The sequence below is a fragment of the Coregonus clupeaformis genome, chromosome 14, assembly GCF_020615455.1.
Source record: "Coregonus clupeaformis isolate EN_2021a chromosome 14, ASM2061545v1, whole genome shotgun sequence".
Classification (NCBI taxonomy): Eukaryota; Metazoa; Chordata; class Actinopteri; order Salmoniformes; family Salmonidae; genus Coregonus; species Coregonus clupeaformis.
In genome coordinates, this window is record NC_059205.1 from 21,262,524 (window position 1) to 21,284,296 (window position 21,773).

General features: G+C 41.9%; 1 pseudogene; it reads right to left on the bottom strand.

The window, feature by feature from the left end:
• The window catches only part of LOC121581369, a 207,231-nt pseudogene extending 198,838 nt beyond the window's left edge, over nt 1-8,393 (bottom strand).
• Between the last annotated feature and the right edge of the window lie 13,380 nt (nt 8,394-21,773).

A 21,773-nucleotide genomic window follows, 5' to 3' on the forward strand; every position in this document is an offset into this window, starting at 1 on the left:
ATGTCTCAGTGGAGGTCAGGGTCGGGTCAATTCCATTTTAAATTCAATCAATTGCTCCTGAACTTCTACTCTCAACCTCTCCGATCATTTTCATGATGTCCATCCGGTTTGCTTCTATATGCCATATCTTTCTAACTGTGCTCTTTCCCAAAAGCTCCCAACATACAACCTATATACTTATTATGGACACAGTATGCTTACATTATTAGTTATCTTGTTATTATTTGTTATTAGTCCCATCCTTCAATTCCATTCAATACCAACCATATATCTCTTTTATTGTTACTGCAACGATAAATCCATATTATTCCTGGTTTGAAAGCATTTATTTGTACTTTTTTGTTGTTGTTTGTTCTATTAACATTGTAATTATTTTGTTTGAGTTGGTGCCCCAAAATAAACAACACACAATCAGTTGCCACAATGTTTTACTACCTTTTTGATTTAAGTTTTTAATTTGCGCATTAGTTGTCGCAACTTACAATAATTGAGTACAGGTTAATGGCTAGCAAGTAAAAATAACACAACAATATTAAGTTAATGCAACATGAAGTTTGTAGTAAAACTACTTGATAGGGGTGTGTTGCGTTTACTTAAACATAATGAGTTAAATCGATATACTGTACCACACCTACTCATTCCAGGGTTTTCCTTTATTTTTACTATTTTCTACATTGTAGAGAAATAGTGAAGACATCAAAACTAAGAAATAACACATATGGAATCATGTAGTAACCAAAAAAGTGTTAAACAAATCAAAATATATTTTATATTTGAGATTCTTCAAAGTAGCCACCCTTTGCCTTGATGACAGCTTTGCACACTCTTGGCATTCTCTCAACCAGCTTCACCTGGAATGCTTTTCCAACAGTCTTGAATGAGTTCCCACATATGCTGAGCACTTGTTGGCTGCTTTTCCTTCACTATGCGGTTCAACTCATCCAAAACCAGCTCAATTGGGTAGAGGAGATTGTGGAGGCCAGGTCATCTGATGCAGCACTCCATCACTCTCCTTCTTGGTCAAATAGCCCTTACACAGCCTGGAGGTGTGTTGGGTCATTGTCCTGTTGAAAAACAAATGATTGTCCCATTAAGCCCAAACCAGATGGGATGGCGTATTGCTGCAGAATGCTGTGGTAGCCATGGTGGTTAAGTGTGCCTTGAATTCAAAATAAATCACAGACAGTGTCACCAGCAAAGCACCCCACACCACCTCCTCCATGCTTCACAGTGGGAACTACACATGCAGAGATCATCCGTTGACCTACGCTGCGTCTCACAGACACAGCAGTTGGAACCAAACATCTCCAATTTGGACTCCAGACCAAAGGACAGATTTCCACCGGTCTTATGTCCATTGCTCGTGTTCTTGGCCCAAGCAAGTCTCCTCTTATTATTGGAGTCCTTTAGTAGTGGTTTCTTTGCAGCAATTCGACCATGAAGGCCTCAGTCTCTTCCAAACAGTTGATGTTGAGATGTGTCTGTTACCTATACTCTGTGAAGTACTTATTGGGCTGCAATTTCTGAGGCTGGTAACTAATGAACTTATCCTCTGCAGCAGAGGTAACTCTGGGTCTTCCTTTCCAGTGGCGGTCCTCATGAAAGCCAGTTTCATCATAGCGCTTGATGGTTTTTGAGACTGCACTTGAAGAAACGTTCAAAGTTCTTGCCATTATCTGGATTGACTGACCTTCATGTCTTAAAGTAATGATGGACTGTCGTTTCTCTTTGATTATTTGAGCTGCTCTTGCCATAATATGGATTTGGTCTTTTACCAAATAGGGCTATCTTCTGTATCTTCTGTATAGGGTGGCTACTTTGAAAAATCTCAAATATAAAATATTTTGATTTGTTGAACACTTTTTTGGTTACTACATGATTCCATATGTGATATTTCATAGTTTTGATGTCTTCACTATTATTCTACAATGTAGAAAATAGTAAGAAATAAAGAAAAACCCTTGAATGAGTAGGTATTCTAAAACTGTTGACTGGTAATGTAAATCAGGGATTTCCTCATCGTCTGATTCATTTTCAAAGTCAGAGAGAGTCAGCATGGCAAGATCGTCCTCCAGAAAGTAGTCCATCACAACTTTTTACATGATTCTATATGTGTTATTTCATAGTTTTGATGTCTTCACTATTATTTTAAAATGTGAATAATAATACAAATAAAGAAAAACCCTGGATTGAGTAGGTGTCTTCACTTTTGACTGGTACTGCATATTTTAAGTTACTGTAGATCATAGTAATAAAGTTAATAATTCAAATTACTTTAAGTTATCTGTAATACAAATGGTATATTGATTAACAGAAATTAAGTACTGTATCAATCAATCAATACTTTTAAGTTTCATAACTCAAAAAAACCTAAGTAATCAGTTGCCACAAATTTATTGAGTTCTGCTAACTTATTTGGGTTAGAGTGCACAATCATTTTTGCTCATCTTTATCAAGGGTGTCAATAAATCAGACCCCACTGTATATTCATAGCTACACCAAGCATTCCTCCCTTGTTGTAGACAGAGAAATATAGCTCTTTGTAGATCGTTGGTCTTGTCTTGTCTCCTGTTTTCAAATGGATGTCATTACTCAGTGTGATTTCAGAAATATCCTGGATTTTAAATATTACATTTGATTGTGGTCCCCTACCGTAGCAGCCTGAGAGAATTCACAGAGAAACAGACACAGACCTAGTAATCAGAGCTGTGTGAGGTCAGCCTCCCCACCAATCCACGCCCTACCCCAGCCCTGTATTTCTATCTGTCTACCAATGCCCTGTAATTCAGGAACAGAGCAGCACACTAACCAGTGCTATCACGTTCAGAGTCACAAAACTAGGCTTTAAACTCAAACAAATTACAGGCAACAACAACAGACAACCCTAGCATTTGTGGTAGGTGTTTTTACTCTCTGTCCTAATTCTATGTTTGTTTGCTCTGCAAACAAGGTAATATTAGACTCTAGGGTTTATCACAAGGAGGCCTTTGTTACATAAACTATAACCAGGACTATTTCTGATGACTACCAATGTAACATTAAATATAGTTTTTTTCCCCCTTTAAGATGGCTCTGCCCTGTTCTTCTAGCCCAGACAACTGCCTCTATTGCTATCCATACCAACCAGCCCGATGCAAAGTGACGTTTGATAGCCGTGTGTCTGGCTCTCTTGCCCCCCGTCAAAAAGAATATGTCTTCTAGTGGTTAAAATGGAAGAATTTCATTAGTTGAAGACTCCTGCATGTTGATTTGTGTGTGCACGCGCCACGGCCTATGTGTAGTAAATCAAACCAAATCAAATGTTATTTGTTACCTGCGCCGAATACAACAGCTGCAGACTTTACTGTGAAATGCTTACTTAGGAGCCCTTTCCCAACAACGCAGAGTTAAAAAGTAAGAACAATTTGCTAAATAAAAAAAGAAATAGTAACAAATAAAAGAACAATAACGAGGCTATATACAAGGAGTACCGGTACCGAGTCAATGTGCAGGGGTACGAGGCAGTTGAGGTACAGTAATTGAGGTAATATGTACATGTAGGTAGGGGTAAAAGTGACTAGGCAATCAGGATAGATTATAAACAGAGTAGCAGCAGCATATGTGAAGAGTGTGAAAGTGTGTGTGTGTGGGTAGAGTCCAGTGAGTGTGCATAGAGTCAGCGCAAAAAAAAATGGGGTCAATGCAAATAGTCCAGGTAGCCATTTGATGAACTGTTCAGCAATCTTATGGCTTGGGGGTAGAAGCTGTTCAGGAGCCTTTTGGACCCAAACTTGGCTCTCCGGGTACCGATTGCCGTGCGGTAACAGAGAGAACAGTCTATGTCTTTGACAATTTTTAGGTGTCTGATCAGAAGATGCGCTTCCAGTTAGTCACGACACAGAGACTGTCTTTGTCTGGTAATGATCAGAGGAAAACAGAGACCAGCTTTAGTAGGCTGTCTGCCTGGGCCTATTGAGAGGCTCACAGGCTCACAAATACACAGTACTTGTGCAGTATAGAGAGGACCTCTGAGTTGCGTATAAAACATGATAAGATAAAAGCTTAATTAATTAATTAATATTGATTAATATGATTACGATAGTTAGAGAGCTGAGTGAGAACCAGCTGTAGTAGGGGACACTCTTCCTTCAACCTCAAATAAGTAAAGAAGTAATTTTGTGTGGAAGTCAATCATTTGTTTTACGTCAGAGGCAGACACATTGCATATGCTCAGAATTACAAAAACGAGCCCTTTACATAGCCCTTCTTCCCTTGTCTATAGGAGGGTTTAAATGGCCCAAATGTTGATGTAGACATTCAGAAATGTAACTGATTTTGACTATCACTAATGTCATGATATGTTTAAAGAAGGTGAAATATTTTGTGTAGATGTTCCTAAAACAGTTTATAACTATATATGAACGTATTATAAAGTATGAAGAGGCTTATTTATTCACAATTTTTTATTTATTTTTATCATATCATCATATTTGAAAGCCAAGTTAACAAACAGATCACCGACCATTTCGAATCCCACCGTACCTTCTCCGCTATGCAATCCGGTTTCCGAGCTGGTCATGGGTGCACTTCAGCCACGCTCAAGGTCCTAAACGATATTATAACTGCGATCGATAATAAACAGTACTGTGCAGCCGTTTTCATTGACCTGGCCAAGGCTTTCGACTCTGTCAACCACCGCATTCTTATTGGCAGACTAAATAGCCTTGGTTTCTCAAATGACTGCCTCGCCTGGTTCACCAACTACTTCTCTGATAGAGTTCAATGTGTCAAATCGGAGGGCCTGTTGTCTGGACCTATGGCAGTCTCTATGGGGGTGCCACAGGGTTCAATTCTTGGGCCGACTCTTTTCTCTGTGTATATCAATGACGTCGCTCTTGCTGCTGGTTACTCTCAGATCCACCTCTACGCAGACGACACCATTTTGTATACATCTGGCCCTTCATTGGACACTGTGTTAACAAACCTCCAAACGAGCTTCAATGCCATACAACACTCCTTCAGTAGCCTCCAACTGCTCTTAAACACTAGTAAAACTAAATGCATGCTCTTCAACCGAACGCTGCTTGCACCCGCCCACCCGACTAGAATCACTACTCTCGACGGGTCTGACCTAGAGTATGTGGACAACTACAAATACCTAGGTGTCTGGTTAGACTGTAAACTCTCCTTCCAGACTCACATTAAGTATCTCCAATCCAAAGTTAAATCTAGAATCGGTTTCCTATTTCGCAACAAAGCCTCCTTCACTCATGCTGCCAAACATGCCCTCGTAAAACGGACTATCCTACCGATCCTTGACTTCGGCGATGTCATTTACAAAATAGCCTCCAACACTCTACTCAGCAAATTGGATGTAGTCTATCACAGTGCCATCCGTTTTGTCTCCAAAGCCCCATATACTACCCACCACTGTGACCTGTACGCTCTTGTTGGCTGGTCCTCACTACATATTAGTCGCCAAACCCACTGGCTCCAGGCCATCTATAAATCACTGCTAGGCAAATCCCGCCTTATCTTAGCTCATTGGTCACCATAGCAACACCCACCCGTAGTATGCGCTCCAGCAGGTATATCTCACTGGTCATCCCCAAAGCCAACACCTCCTTTGGCCGCCATTCCTTCCAGTTCTCTGCTGCCAATGACTGGAACAAATTGCAAAAATCTCTGAAGCTGGAGACACTTATCTCCCTCACTAACTTTAAGCATCAGTTGTCAGAGCACCGTACCGTTCACTGCACCTGTACACAGCCCATCTGAAATTAGCCCGCCCAACTACCTCATCCCTATATTGTTATTTATTTTGCTCATTTGTACCCCAGTATCTCTATTTGCACATCATCTCTTGCACATCTATCATTCCAGTGTTAATACTAATTGTAATTATTTTGCACTATAGCCTATTTATTGCCTTACCTCCATAACTTGCTACATTTGCACACACTGTATATATACTTATTTCTGTTGTATTTTTGACTTTGTTTTGTTTTACCCCATATGTAACTCTGTGTTGTTGTTTTTATCGCACTGCTTTGCTTTATCTTGGCCAGGTCGCAGTTGTAAATGAGAACTTGTTCTCAACTGGCTTACCTGGTTAAATAAAGGTGAAATAAATAAAATACATAAATAAATAAATAAATATTTCTATATGTTGTATTATACTTTTATTGTGTACTAGATCATATGGGTTGAAAAGTGTTTTTTTCTCAGACATACAGTGGGGAAAAAAAAGTATTTAGTCAGCCACCAATTGTGCAAGTTCTCCCACTTAAAAAGATGAGAGGCCTGTAATTTTCATCAATACTGTTTTTCCCCACTGTAAATTAACAATTCCAGGTGAAAGCCAAAGGTCATTGCTTTCTAGGGGTGGGGAAACACTACTACATTACATTTACATTTTAGTCATTTTGCAGACGCTCTTATCCAGAGCGACTTACAGTAAGTGAGTGCATACATTTTTAAATACTGGCCCCCCGTGGGAAAAGAACCCACAACCCTGGTGTTGCAAGCGCCATGCTCTACCAACTGAGCTACACGAAAGTGAGAGGGAGGGTTGAAAAGTGAGAGAAATTAATAATATATTGCCTTCCTGCTAGATTGATGACTAAAACCATAGCGAAACAGTGCAAAGCAGCTGTCAGCTCAACTGGCTAGTTAAGTTAACAATGTTATGAATACAAATCCCATATGCTGTCGACATCAGGATATGATTTGAGAGCACTAGTTATCTCCAAAAGTGGTTATAGCTTTGAGAGCATGCTGACAGTGAATTCAGAGCAATTCAGTGGCAAGCTACACTGCAGACATAATTTTACCAGGTTCTCGTGAAGCAATTGTAATGACAGTCCACCACAACATACCCAAGAGTTTCCTGATTAGCAAGGGGTACTCCGTGTTAAATTCCATTGTCTATTAGAAACACAGTTTGATATCATTGTGAGGGGATTTCGCCAGTGTTTGAGTGGGGAATTGGGCTTCCCGGGAAAATGTTGTCCGAGGTTGCAACAGTAACCAAGAGGGGCTTAGCAAAGGGTCATCTGTCTTTCTTTGTTTATTTTCTGACTATTGCAGGGCTGAGTTTGCCGGTTTGTTCACCACTGAAAAACATTGCATGAGCACTGTATTTCTACAAATGTATTCACCCACTATGGTTAAATAAACAAGGGTCAGAGAGCTTAAATGACTAATCTCTACATTATTGTAGAGGAAATGGGGGCCTTGGGATACTGCATGCTGGTAGGAATATAGGAAGCGCAGAATAGATGTTTCCCAAGGTTAGTAATGCATTGAGACATGTTCAAATCTAAAGGTACCGGTCACATAAAGAGTGAGAGGGAGGGTTGAAAAGTGAGCGAAAGAGGAGTGTGTGTGTGTGATCTAATTGAATTACAGTGACCCTGTGACAGCGCTGTAGTTGAGGTCATGTACTGAATTAATTTGGTCCCGGACCCCCTCGCTTCTGCAGAACATCGCTCCACGCTACACACACCCCAGGGATCCAAAAGCCTAGAAACAGTGACACATCTCTCGGAAAGCGCTTCTCCAGCCCCAGACCTTTATCAAGCTGGACAGCAGGGCTCTCTCTCTCCTGGGAATTCTACAGTTTGGAGAGCGAGCGACTGAGTGCATTCAAAAATCAGCTGTTAAATGTTGCTAGCTGGAATCCACCAAGGAGACCAAATGTAAATGGACTGGAGCGGTTTATAGAAAGTTAAATTAAGCAGCAAATTGCACAGCATAAGCTGATTCTCCTTAAGCAGCCAAACAAACAAGGAAGGAAGCTAGAGCGCAATTAATATTCAGTAATACAGTTTAACGTTGTACTGTATTAGTGTACTTCTGTTAAGAAGAAGCAGATTACTGAATAAATGATACGGTGAACTACAGTTTGTAGCCTATTTGGTCGAAGTCAATTGGTATAAAATCAAAAGAAACATTCAGCTTTCCCTTACAGTACAGTGACTGCATAGGCTACATGTATAGTATAGGTGACCCCAGCGGGAATGAAAGCCGTGACCCTGGTGGCCGAGGGTGGTCAAGTGGTCTAAGCTGCAAATATACCGCTGCAGCATGGGTTCAAATCTGGCCTACTGCTATTCTTACCAACTAAGCCACACAAGTGTATTCTGCCATGACCTGTCTTAGAGAATAGTTTAAAAGCAGGCTTTTATAGATTAGATTTTATAGATATTGTATTGTAGTACTTACCGTCAGCCTGAGAGGAGAGCATCAGGCAACTGAGTAGCAGCAGCAGTATCTCCGCCACTCTGGGCAGGAGAGGCACTGCAGGGTGAATGTTAGGCACCATGATGGTCCAGGTTGGCACAGGGCACTGCTCCTCCTTGCTCCCCCACTACGAACACACACACACCTCTCCTTTCACACAATCAAACACAGACACCTAGGAGGAGAGAAGAGGGAGATGAGACGTTAGTATTTTCATTCAAAAACAGAAATGATTTGCATAGAGTTTGAGTATTTTTATTTAAACGCTTCATTTGCATACATTTGACGGTATGAATCTACGTACAAGAGTCAAATGGGTTTCTTAGATGTTACAAAATCCGACAAGCATGAAGAAGTTTGAGTAGCTTAGATGTTTATGCGATCACATCGAAACGAGGGCCGCATCAATATCAGCAGCAATACAAATATACTTGAGGAAGTAAAATACAAGTCGAGAAAATCATTCAAAATCATATGAGAGAAATACATGTGGTGTAACACTAACAATCAAGAGAGAATCGTGGATAGATAAGAAAACAAAGGGTGACATGAGGCCAGGCTACACCAGTAACTCCTCCCATTCGGGGGGTTGCTAAAACAATTTAGGAGAAGAGCAATCTGGTTTCCGCTCAGGTTATGGATGTGTCACTGCATCCTTAAAGGTCACCATTGCCCTTGGGTCTAAGCAATGTTGTGCTGCTATATTTATTGACTTGGCCAAAGCTATTGATACGGTAGACTATTCCATTCTTGTGGGCCGGCTAAGGAGTATTGGTGTCTGAGGGGTATTTGGCCTGGTTTGTTAACTACCTCTCTCAAAGAGTGCAGTGTATAAAATCAGAACATCTGTTGTCTCAGCCACTGCCTGTCACCAATTTTTATTAATTTTTTTTGTTTTAATCCCAGCCCCAGTCCCTGCAGGAGGCCTTTTGCGTTTTGGTAGGCTGTCATTGTAAATACGAATTTGTTCTTAACTGACTTGCCTAGTTAAATAAAGGTAGTTTTTTTTTTAAGAGAAAAAAAAGAGAAGGAATCCCAAGAAACAAAGGGTGACATCAGACCTGCTAAGATACCCCTCTAACCCCTCCCTGAAGTCCCTAGAGTGGGGTAGCTAAACACACCATGAGGATCTCAGAAGAGAGGCTGAGGACCTACCAGACACTCCCTGGGGATAGACTAGTACACACCGCCCACTTAATGTTTCCTGTTAACAAATTAAAATGGCCAGTTCCAGATGGGCTCCTCAAGTGCTATGATATCACACACATACAGCAAATATATGCATATATAAAACCTTAGTTAACACATACCTTTTCTAGGGACCTGGGGGGAGGGACAGACACTTGCATACATACTGTACATACATACATACAGTGCCTTGCAAAAGTATTCAACCCCCTTGGCATTTTTCCTATTTTGTTGCATTACAACTGTCACGCCCTGACTCAGGGGACTCTTATATGTTGAGTCAGGGTGTGGTGTTCTATGGTGTGTTTTCTATGTTTCAGTCTAGGTGTTGTAGTTCTGTGTTTGGCCGGGTGTGATTCCCAATCAGAGACAGCTGTCGCTCGTTGTCTCTGATTGGGGATCACACTTAGGCAGCCTATTGGCACTCGTTAGTTGTGGGATCTTGTTCCGTGTATAGGTTTGTTGTGTGTTCAACCTTAGGACTTCACGTTTCGTTTGTTTATTGTTTTGTCGTGTGATTTATCAGTTTAATAAACATGTACGCATTTCACGCTGCGCCTTGGTCTGACCCGTCCTTAAACGAACGTGACAGAAGATCCCACCAAACACGGACCAAGCAGCGTGCCCAGGAGCAAACACCCTGGACACAGGTGGGGAAGATTTGGTCTTGGGAGGAGATATTTGCGGGAAAAGGACCCTGGGCGAAGAAACCCAGGCAGGAGAGGAGCAACGGCAACACAGAAGCCTGCCTAGGAGGAAGCCCGAGAAGCAGCCCCAATAATCTTTTTGGGGAGGGCTAAAGGGGTGGTCGGGGAGTGAGAGAGAGGAGCCCCGACCACTGCACCCGGTGGGTTTCCAGATTGATTCCCTACGACCATGGGAAGAAGAGTGGGAACAGTATTATACTGAGGAGTCGGAGGATGACGACGACGATGAGTTTCTGTTCCCTAACTCGTGGGGGCTCCCGGAGGAGTCCTCACTGGAGGAGGAGTGCAGAGAGAGAGAGAAGGATCGGGATCTGCAGGGTAAGAGAGGAGGCCACCATATTACGGGGGCTGATAGATAGAATAGAACGGGAGAGATCCATTCAAGAGGAGGCACTGCAGGAGGCTCGTAGGGAAAAGGAGGAAGTAGAGGCACGGAGAGAGGAGCTGGTTAGGCAGCATAAGGAGCGGGGGTTAAAAAGGAACCTAGGTATGCGGAGATACACACTGTATCGCCAGACCCTGGCAAGGGGACTACGCCAACACATCTGATCTATTTTTTATACTTAGTCATTATGAATAATCCTCTGAAGGTTTACAAAATAGGGTAAGGTTCAAACAATTTACAGTAAATTACAGTTAAAGTAGTACAGGTGTAGCAAAGAGAGGCAGCTATATAGTAGCAGCAGATGTGGTTGTTAATTACTCAATTCACTCAATTGGATAAACTAAACAATTGCGCTCTGCTGTACTCTAAACAACACATGATGCAGTCAGGGCAGGCAAACAGAAGCACAAACACCTGATCTATTCTGTGATAACACCAGACAATAACCCTTTCCACACCATGCCACAATAACCCTTTAACTTTTCTAGCCTTAAGGAGTTTTCAGGCAGCTGCAGTAAAGAGAATAACTGAAACAAGAAAAGTTAAGAATGAAGTCTTGGACTAACTTTTTGTCTTCCAGACCTCCTCGACAAGGATATAGTAAAAATCTTTCTGACCGTGTTCAGTCTGAAAGCATAATTAGATCAGTGAATGAACATTGCTTTTCTCACAGATATGGTGCCTCTTACAACTACAATCTGAAATGTCTCTAGGCTTGCTTGGTGGGTGGCCAGTCAACTTCAAGAGAGTAAAAATTAAGTAAGGAGTGTCAGTTAGAGAAACAATAGCTCCAATATCTAGTGGGAAAAGACTTGGTAAACCTCTCTAAATCATGCAGAGGTGTTGACTAGCCCATTACTCAAGAGGCTGCTTCAATGCATATGGAAACACTGAGACACGTACGCACGTATGCACACACCCGCACACACTCGTGCGGGCTCACGCACGCACACATACCACACACAGGCCACTGCATCCCTCCTGTGGGAAATTATTCTCTTATATTTTAGATGTGCTGTTAGCTTAATAAGAAAGCATTAATGATTAAACATAATAGGTTTGTGCTGTATTGATATAGACTGTTTAACATAACAAGCTGTGATTAATGTGGGGAACTATTAGGGGGTAGGCTGAGATAAGGCTTGTGTCTCACACAGACACAAACACTGCCTCTTTGTTAGAACGCTGAAGGACATGTGTTCTGCTACAAAGATGTCTGAGGTTGCTGACTCTCTGGACAAGTTGCAAAACAACTAAACACCTGGCAACAGTGAAGCGCCAAGGGGCTGGGACCAGCCTGTGTGCCAACGATAGGCTGAGTAAGTCTAAACCACGCTCAGTCTCTACTCTGCAGGGAGCAGGAACTATCTCTGTCAGAGTATTTAAAGAAGAACTTAGAACAATGGCTTAGTTCTCTGTCTGCCCTGCGTGGTATTTCAGTGGACCCGTATATACGAACATCATATTTACCATTGAAGTGTTTTGCATTAATTAAAATACTAGTCTATTTTAGAAGACGTGTATTGACCTCTTTTTGTTCCAATACCAGATTTGAATTGACACCACTTAACACTCCGACCCACCGACCACTCCCTTGGTAAAACACGACCAAGGAAAACATTGTGTTAGAGAGAGAGAGAGATTTTAACATGGCAAAAATTCAACTTTTTTATATTCTCTTCACCGGGACTTCTCCTTTAGTCTCTTCTGACAAGTTGCTTGGTGAAGAGAGGGTTGAGGAGGAGAAGAAAGTGATTTGAAGAAATGCCTTGGCTTGCCGTGTATTGTGAGTCACGGAGTAGCTACAGTGTGTGAGGATTGCCTTGATTGGATTCTGTAGGTAGAGAGACGAGAGAGAGATACAGACGAAATATGAAAAGCGTATGCATAACCAGTAATTCAAAGGAACAGTTTGGAGTTAATGAGAAAATTTAGAGCAAATGTGAGTACACAACAGTTCACCTGACACAAGACTGAATCCAAACATTACACTGTTGATTTTTTGTGCATTTTACATTTACTGTACTTTTTGCCGCGTTTGTTGATAATGAAATCTGAAAATACTCTGGATACATTCAGTAACATGACAAGATTATTCCTGGAAGATCTGGGTTAGATGTAACAGAAAACAAAACAATTACAAGGCTTTGAGTGAGAGGACTAAGTGGTGTCTCAAAGAGGCCACACACCTCTCCAAAGTATCATTTCAATGCACTTTTATGACTCAAAGAAGAGCCTTCAACTATAAGATACTTTTCTGAGCTCTCCTAGCTGTGCCGTTGAGGAAATAGAGCAAGCACACTTGTAGTTGTTTTGTTAGGAACACAACCCTGCATCCCTGCCATCACACAATTACTGTTGTTGTTTACACAATCCAAAAACAGTCCATTATAAATTGCAATCTGGGTCAGGTGGGCATGATTTGAAAGCTTGTTCTACTGCCAACATGACTAGCTAAATTAAAAAATATGATCGTACAGTTTTAGGCTTTCACAAGGCAATTCAGAGAAACAGATCGTAATTTTGGTGCGCATAGAAGGGAGTCATGAGTGCATTCAGGGGTGTGTGATGCGACAAATTTTCTTCACAATAAACAAACATAGGCTCATTCTTTTCAGAACAACCCAGGTTATGACAACATGTCATCTTGTAACTGTACTTCAAAACATAGTGATCATAAACATTGACACTGTATATTACATGAGTTTTATGATATAGAAATATGAAGTGCACATTTGGACTCAAGGGTGTTGTATGACATCAAAGCAGTATTTTTATCATCCTTATGTCTCATCTTTCAAAATACATAGTCCAATGCTAAAGTTGTCCAATTACCCGTAGGGATGGGGCAACCTTTATCACGCTCGGTGCTCAAGTTCAGAACGGCTGTCAGTCAAAGCCCATACAGCGCTGTGAAGTGCTAAAGCCTGATCTCTGATGTCATGTATAGCATGTTACTACTGTACAGCCACTACGTTCCAATTTAGGCGCTTATTAGTGCCCACATTTTCAGCCCGTATACGGGTACGAGTGTAAATGGCTGATTAACAGCTAAATAAGAGCTTGTTAATAAATGTCCTCTGTAGTGGACATCAGGATGCACTATGTTTTTTTACCTACTGTCCCCATTTACTATAATACTAAATTGTTCATATTTACTATCAACCGGAGTCCTAAACCGAGTCCTAAACTACAGCGCACATAAGCCTGTAGTTTACATTTCTTTCTTTGTACCATGTTTTTTTCACCCCAAATATTTATGTGATGTAAACAATTATAACAATTCCAATTTATTTATTTTTTGCTGGGTCTCAGGAGGCTAAAGCGAACCAGTCAATAGATATCTGTCTATGAGGTCAAGAATGCCAAGACCTTTAAGTGGGTGTTGTCCACTTTACACATAGCCACCTTAGTCTGCATGCCTATACTGGCCACGCTTAGCCTACGGTAGCCTATACTAGTTCTGAACACAACACACCATCACAGCACCTTCATTGCTGGGACTGCCTGTGTCTGCGACGGCTGTGCTGACTCCAACTACACTGACTCCAGCAGCGACTTTGTCATTGAGTTCGGCTCCTTTCCCTCTCTCTGGATCTGACGGGGAACTGACTGCTGTGGGAGGTCTGGACCTATCACCAGGAGCTGCGGACGTATGCTATCCTGCTTCTCGTGGGCCCGTGAAAGGTTCCATGAATTGTGTGAGGGGTAGGAATGGGCGGATTTCTCCATCCCCTTCCCCGGCCGTTGTATTGGGCAGTTCAATGGTGAGAAATGTCTCAGTCCCTGGAGCAAAATGACATTATGAAGGGCAGCTCAGAACAGCTGAAGATGGATTTTAAAGCACTGATTGGGTCTCTGCTTGACACCAACAAACGGCCCAAATATCTGGCCCTGTGCCCTCCCTAAATCGTGGCATTGAACATTTCAGCAGACTTTTAGCCCTCCATAACTGGCTACGAGACTATTGCAGCTCTGTGTGTGTAACATTTATTGACAATTTTGATACCTTCTGGAAACAAATCTCATTTTATAAGGAGGATGGATCCACCCAACTGATCTGTGTTCCTGGATCTTTTCACAGCATTATAAGGCAGCGTTAAGACAATGACTTATCAATGACCCAAGCCCTGCTCAGTTAATCCCCACCATTGTGTCGCTGAGTTGTCATAATGCTTAAGCAAATGTACATTATTCCAGGGGTGTTGGAAGACACAATGTAAGTAACCTAATTTATGTCCCTCTAACTGCCCTGCTGATCCTACAGCTATTATATGCAGTAATCATGTGCCTATGAACCAGAGTTATACTGTTAGCACTGAGGCGGTGTGCCCTAGTAGGAAGTCCACTGTGTGCAGCTCACCCGGCACAAAAATAAATAACATGAGCATGTCTACTTCTGCTAAGCTTCCCAGTAAAGCAATGAAAACTAAGATCCCAAAAAGTGTTAAAAATAGCCCACATTAACATATGTAGCTTAAGAAACAAGGTTCATGAAATCAATCATTTGTTAGTAACAGATGACATTCATAATCTGACAATCTCTGAAACTCACTTAGATAATACCTCTGATGATACAGTGGTAGCAATACATGATTATAACATCTAAGAACATACAGAAATACCAAAGGTGGAGGTGTTGCAGTTTATATTCAGAACCACATTCCTGTAAAGCTTAGAGAGGATCTCATGTTAAATACAGTTGAAGTAATTATTGGCTGAGAGAAATTGATGATAAAAAGATTGTGGGGGCTGTTTAGTTAGACTTCAGTGCGGCTTTTGACATTATCGATCATAGTCTGCTGATGGAAAAATGTATTTGTTATGGCTTTACACCCCCTGCTATATTGTAGATAAAGAGTTACCTGTCTAACAGAACACAGAGGGTGTTATTTAATGGAAGCATCTCCGACATAATCTAGGTAGAATCAGCGATTCCCTGGGACAGTTGTCTAGGCCCCTTACTTTTTAAAATCTTTACTAATGACATGCCACTGGCCTTGAGTAAAGCCATTGTGTCTATGTATGCGGATGACTCGACACTATACACACCAGCTACTACAGCGAGTGAAATCACTGCAACACTTAACAAAGAGCTGCAGTTAGTTTCAGAATGTGTGTCAAGGAATATGTTAGTCCTAAATATTTCAAAACTAAAAGCATTGTATTTGGGCAAATCATTCACTAAACCTCAACTAAATCTTGTAATAAATAATGTGGACTAAACTGCTTGGAGTAACCCTGGATTGTAAACTTTCATGTTGATAGAACAGTAGCTGGGGAGAAGTCTGTCCATAATAAAGTGCTGCTCTGCCTCTTTAACAACACTATCAACACTATTGTCGCACCTGGACTACTGTTCAGTCGTGTGGTCAGGTGCCACAAAGAGGTACCTCGGAAAATTAACATTAATAATATGCATGTACAGTTCTCTTGGCTCAAAGTGGAGGAGAGATTGACTTCATCACTATTTGTTTTTGTAAGAAGTGTTGACATGCTGAATGCACCAAGGTGTCTGTTTAAACTAATAGCACACATCTCAGACACCCATGCATACACCACAAGACATGTCACCAAAGGTCTCTTCACAATCCCCAAGTAAAGAACAGACTATGGAAGGTGCACAGTACTACATAGAGCCATGGCTACGTGGAATGCTATTCCACATCAAGTAACTGATGCAAGCAGTATAATCTGATTTTAAAAAAACAGATAAAAATACACCTTATGGAACGGCAGGGACTGTGAAGAGACACACACACAGGCACAGACACACATGATACAAAAGGTAATACACGCACTCTACACACACGTACACATGGATTTTGTATTGTAGATACAGTGAGGGAAAAAAGTATTTGATCCCCTGCTGATTTTGTACGTTTGCCCACTGACAAAGAAATGATCAGTCTATAATATTAATGGTAGGTTTATTTGAACAGTGAGAGACAGAATAACAACAAAAGAATCGAGAAAAACGCATGTCAAAAATGTTATAAATTGATTTGCATTTTAAATTAGGGAAATAAGTATTTGACCCCCCCTCAATCAGAAAGATTTCTGGCTCCCAGGTGTCTTTTATACAGGTAACAAGCTGAGATTAGGAGCACACTCTTAAAGGGAGTGCTCCTAATCTCAGTTTGTTACCTGTATAAAAGACACCTGTCCACAGAAGCAATCAATCAATTGAATTCCAAACTCTCCACCATGGCCAAGACCAAAGAGCTCTCCAAGGATGTCAGGGACAATATTGTAGACATACACAAGGTTGGAATGGGCTACCAGACCATCGCCAAGCAGCTTAGTGAGAAGGTGACAACAGTTGGTGCGATTATTCGCAAATGGAAGAAACACAAAAGAACTGTCAATCTCCCTCGGCCTGGGGCTCCATGCAAGATCTCACCTTGTGGAGTTGCAATGATCATGAGAACGTTGAGGAATCAGCCCAGAACTACACGGGAGGATCTTGTCAATGATCTCAAGGCAGCTGGGACCATAGTCACCAAGAAAACAATTGGTAACACACTACGCTGTGAAGGACTGAAATCCTGCAGCGCTCGCAAAGTCCCCCTGCTCAAGAAAGCACATATACATGCCCGTCTGAAGTTTGCCAATGAACATCTGAATGATTCAGAGGAGAACTGGGTGAAAGTGTTGTGGTCAGATGAGACCAAAATGGAGCTCTTTGGCATCAACTCAACTCGCCGTGTTTGGAGGAGGAGGAATGCTGCCTATGACCCCAAGAACACCATCCCCACCATCAAACATGGAGGTGGAAACATTATGACTTGGGGTTGTTTTTCTGCTAAGGGGACATGACAACTTCACCGCATCAAAGTGACGATGGACGGGGCCATGTACCGTCAAATCTTGTGGATGGGTATTCCAGCATGACAATGACCCAAAACACACGGCCAAGGCAACAAAGGAGTGAACTAGCCAGTCTCCAGACCTTAATCCCATAGAAAATCTGTGGAGGGAGCTGAACGTTCGAGTTGCAAAACATCAGCCTCGAAACCTTAATGACTTGGAGAAGATCTACAAAGAGGAGTGGGACAAAATCCCTCCTGAGATGTGTGCAAACCTGGTGGCCAACTACAAGAAACGCCTGACCTCTGTGATTGCCAACAAGGGTTTTGCCACCAAGTACTAAGTCATGTTTTGCAGAGGGGTCAAATACTTATTTCCCTCATTAAAATGCAAATCAATTCATAACATTTTTGACATGCGTTTTTCTGGATTTTTTTAAATGTTATTCTGTCTCTCACTGTTCAAATAAACCTACCATTAAAATGATAGACTGATCATTTCTTTGTCAGTGGGCAAACATACAAAATCAGCAGGGGATCAAATACTTTTTTCCCTCACTGTATGTGGTAGTAGAGTAGTGGCCTGAGGGCACACACTTAATGTGTTGTGAAAAGTGTTATGAAATGTAATGTCATGTAATATTTTTAATTGTATATAATTGTCTTAATGTTGCTGGACCCCAGGAAGAGTAGTTGCTGCCTTGGCAGCAGCTAATGGGGTTCCTTAATAAATACAAATACAGAAACTGGTAGATGACTGGACCAGTAGCCTACTCCCTCAGCTTTGAAACTATGCCATTGCCAATCCCATACCATACATCTCTAAACTCACCAATCAGCCACTCTTCCAAGAGGAGTCAGTAGGCTTCCAAATATGTAATCTATCCATTTAGAAAATAGAGTCCCCCCATTTGGAGTGTCGATGGCCACATCACATTGGCCAGTAACCCAATGGGCTCAGTATGTCAGAGCAGGGCACAAAATTAAGGGCATCCAGTCGTCCCAGGGACGATAAAAACGATGTCTGGGACGGTTCAAAACAGACGTTGGGACAGTTGCGGGACGGTAGGCCAGTGGTTCCATACTTAAATGTTTAAATATAAAGACGAGTGTCACGGATACGGCCGAGGCTGCCCCTCCTCCTCGTTCGGGCAGGCTTTGGCGGTCTTCGTCACCGGAGTACTAGCTGCCACCTATCAATGTTTCGGTGTCTCACTAGTTCTGTCTTTATTGTTCACACCTGTTACTCATTAGGCTTATTGGTTTCCCTATATTACCTCTGTTTTCCCTCCTGGGTGTGTGCGTGATTGTTCTTTGTTTCGTCATCTGTTGAGCTGTTGTTTTGCTCTTCCCTGCATGGAGGGTTTGCTATGGTTTACTTGGATTCTAGTAAAGCCATTTATCTCTCAGTTCTGTGTCCTGCGCCTGATTCCGTTTCCCCACTGCACCCAGACGCTGACAACGAGGCTGATGGAACAGATCGCATTTAGTTGAAAAGTTGATAAACTATGATTAATTCACATTACAAGCCCAGCAATATGTTCACTCGTCTCGGCCATATGCGTGAATGTTCCAAAATGTTATTACGGGAGAACACCATTCTCAAACATGCACCTGATGTGAGCAGTTTTTATAATGTGACAGAGACGAATATACAGCCTAATGGTACAAACTTAGAAAGAGGGAATATCTGAAGATGCAACACTTGGATTGCTCCTTAATGCCTTTGGACGGTAGAAGAAGAAATGCTGGTTTCAATGGCATATCAGGAAATCGTAGCTTTTTTCTATGGTCAGATTCTGGCTGTAGGCTATTAAAAGCAAGGTGAGATAGGCTATGTAAAACGTCCAGGTTTCAAACAATGATTTGTCTGGCTAGGCATCGCATATGTCATTATTTAGGTAATGGAAATGTATAATATTAAAATATCATTCCAATGTTGGGCAAATAGGCCTATTAGAATGCACATTTTACTCTCTCCCAGCCTGTCTGCAGGCCCGCCGACCCGAAGCTGTTTCCTGTGCCGGGAGTTGCTGTGGCATTTGCATTGTCTGTAGACCATGGCTAGCTACTATGGTATTCTAGAGAATATAGTTGTATCTCCCTGACCTGAACTGAATGCACACTGTAAAATGTGCAAAGTATTTCTGCCTCGTGCTGCGACACTGCCTGGCTGGGGGGCTGTGCATGTGCACGTGAAGAGCTGAGTGACAGACTCATTTTTAGAAGGGCACAGGCATAAAAGTTTGTTTAATTTACTTGAAACGGAATTCTACTGAAGTGAGACTTTGTCCTTGTGTTCCTTGGCTATTTACATTGTTTTGTTCACATCTAGGTTGTTTTTCAATGTTTGCGTTTCAACTGCTAGGGAAGAGAAGCAACGCAGATACTAGTCAGATTCAATCTCACAGGTGCAAACATGACTGGGTTCGGATTACCACGGTAACCTCCAGCCCTTAAAGGGGCAGGTGAACATTTTTGTCTCCTCTGTGATATTTTGGTGATGTCACATAAAAAAATATTAAACAATGTACCACATCACTTCTTACAATACATTTATTGTTTTAGAAACATTACAAAGCATGCTCATCTGTTTTGTTGTGTTTTGTTGGTGTAATTTTAGCGTAAAATAATATTTTGGCTGGTAAAGAATCTGAATGGTTGGTCGATTTTTAAATCTACCTGCCACAGTGGCTGGTGTACCAAAAAGTACATTTTAGGCCCTGGCCGTTAGCAGGTGGTGGCGTTCAAAAAGGTCAAGGCGACCATTCTTCAGTCACTGAAGAGGGAGGGTGATTTAAGAATGTGAATGTCTGAATGTGAAATAGCTGTGAAAAGATGGAAGTTGTGGTGCCATTACAGAGAGGGGGTTAGAGAAGACCCCGTCCTGCCTGACTGACCACCCTGGTCAGCTGTCTATCTGCCTTGCTGTACAGTATCTGCCTGGTGCCATAATGACCCCGCCAAGGAGTGGCCACCCACCCATACACAAGATGCTGGAGACAGACAATGCTAGAGACGTACAGTACACTGCTGACAAGCAGGCTGAATAAACAGTACCGTGCCGGTCACTCACACTCCCCCGTCCATCCCTGCCTCTCTCCCCCTCTCTCTCTCTCATATATTGGGAGATAGGAATCACTGATGCATTCTATTCATGCATTCTGTTCATTTCTTATGATAAACTTGGGCAAATTAATTATTTTGTAATACATTTGCTCCAAATAAGTTTAATACATTTTAGAATGCTGTTGAATTCCGTTTTAATGTCTGTATTCCGTGATTCCGTCTGCGTTCTTCGCTTTGTAAATTTTATAGGGCCCTACAAATGGCACTTGGGATGCACACAGAAAGCCCTGAAAACTCAGGAGAATAACTAGGCCTAGACGCAGGGCTGATCCCCATTTAATCAAACAACTCCAGAATAAAATAATAATAAAAAATAAATAAAAGTGCTATCTTTAACCTATAAGGGTTCTTCGGCCGTCTCCATAGGAGAACCCTTTGAAGAACCCTTTTTGGTTCCAGGTAGAACCCTTTTGGGTTCTATGTAGAACCCTTCTACATGGACTCCAAAAGGGTTCTACCTGAAACCAAAAATAGTTATCCTATGGGAACAGCCAAAGAACCCTTTTGGAACCTTTTTTTCTAAGAGTGTAGTCTGCCTCCCAAATGCAGGTTGACGTTTATTGTCATGAATCCTGCCTTGGAGGCAGCACTGAGGGATTTCCGCTAGATGGGCCAGCTGCAAAGTCAGAATTGGCTATATTATTGTAAAAATTCATGAAAACAAAAATGTGCTTAATTAGCTAAATTTAGGGTTAGGTTTAAAATCAGATTTTATGACTTTGTGGCTGTTCCAGCTAGTGACAAAAAAATGCTAACCTGCTCCAAAATGGCACCTTATTCCCTATTTAGGGTAGTGCACTACTTTTGACCAGGGCCCAATAGGGATGAAGTTAGGGATGAAGAGGACAGAGTTTTAGTTTCCTGGGGATTTGAACGGTGTGGTGTGCACGATGGCTTCACAGCCTAGCAGCCTAGCGCGGAGGAGACGCTGTCGTTACTTCATGGATTCAGGTGTGTTCCCGAGAATGGAATTAAGGTGGAGGGGGTTCTGCTCGCGGACGGCGAACAGGTAGGAGCTGAATTTATACATTTCGATTCCAGAATGAACAAAGCTGTGGTTGTGTTCATGAAAAGAGCAAATTTGGTGGGTAGGCTCATTGCTAATGGAATATTTGTAAGGGGTGTGTTGGTGCCTATTTCTCCTCTTTCTACCCCTTCGACTAGGGTGGTAGTTGCAAATGTGCCGCTGTTTATTACGGATGATCAAATCAGGAAGGAGCTGAGTCATTTTGGTAAGTTTGCTAGTGGTTTTCGTGTACTGTCCACAGGTTTTCAGGTAGATGCCGTCAAGCTTGTTGTTTAGTTCAGGAGGCAAGTGTTCATGTTTCTGAA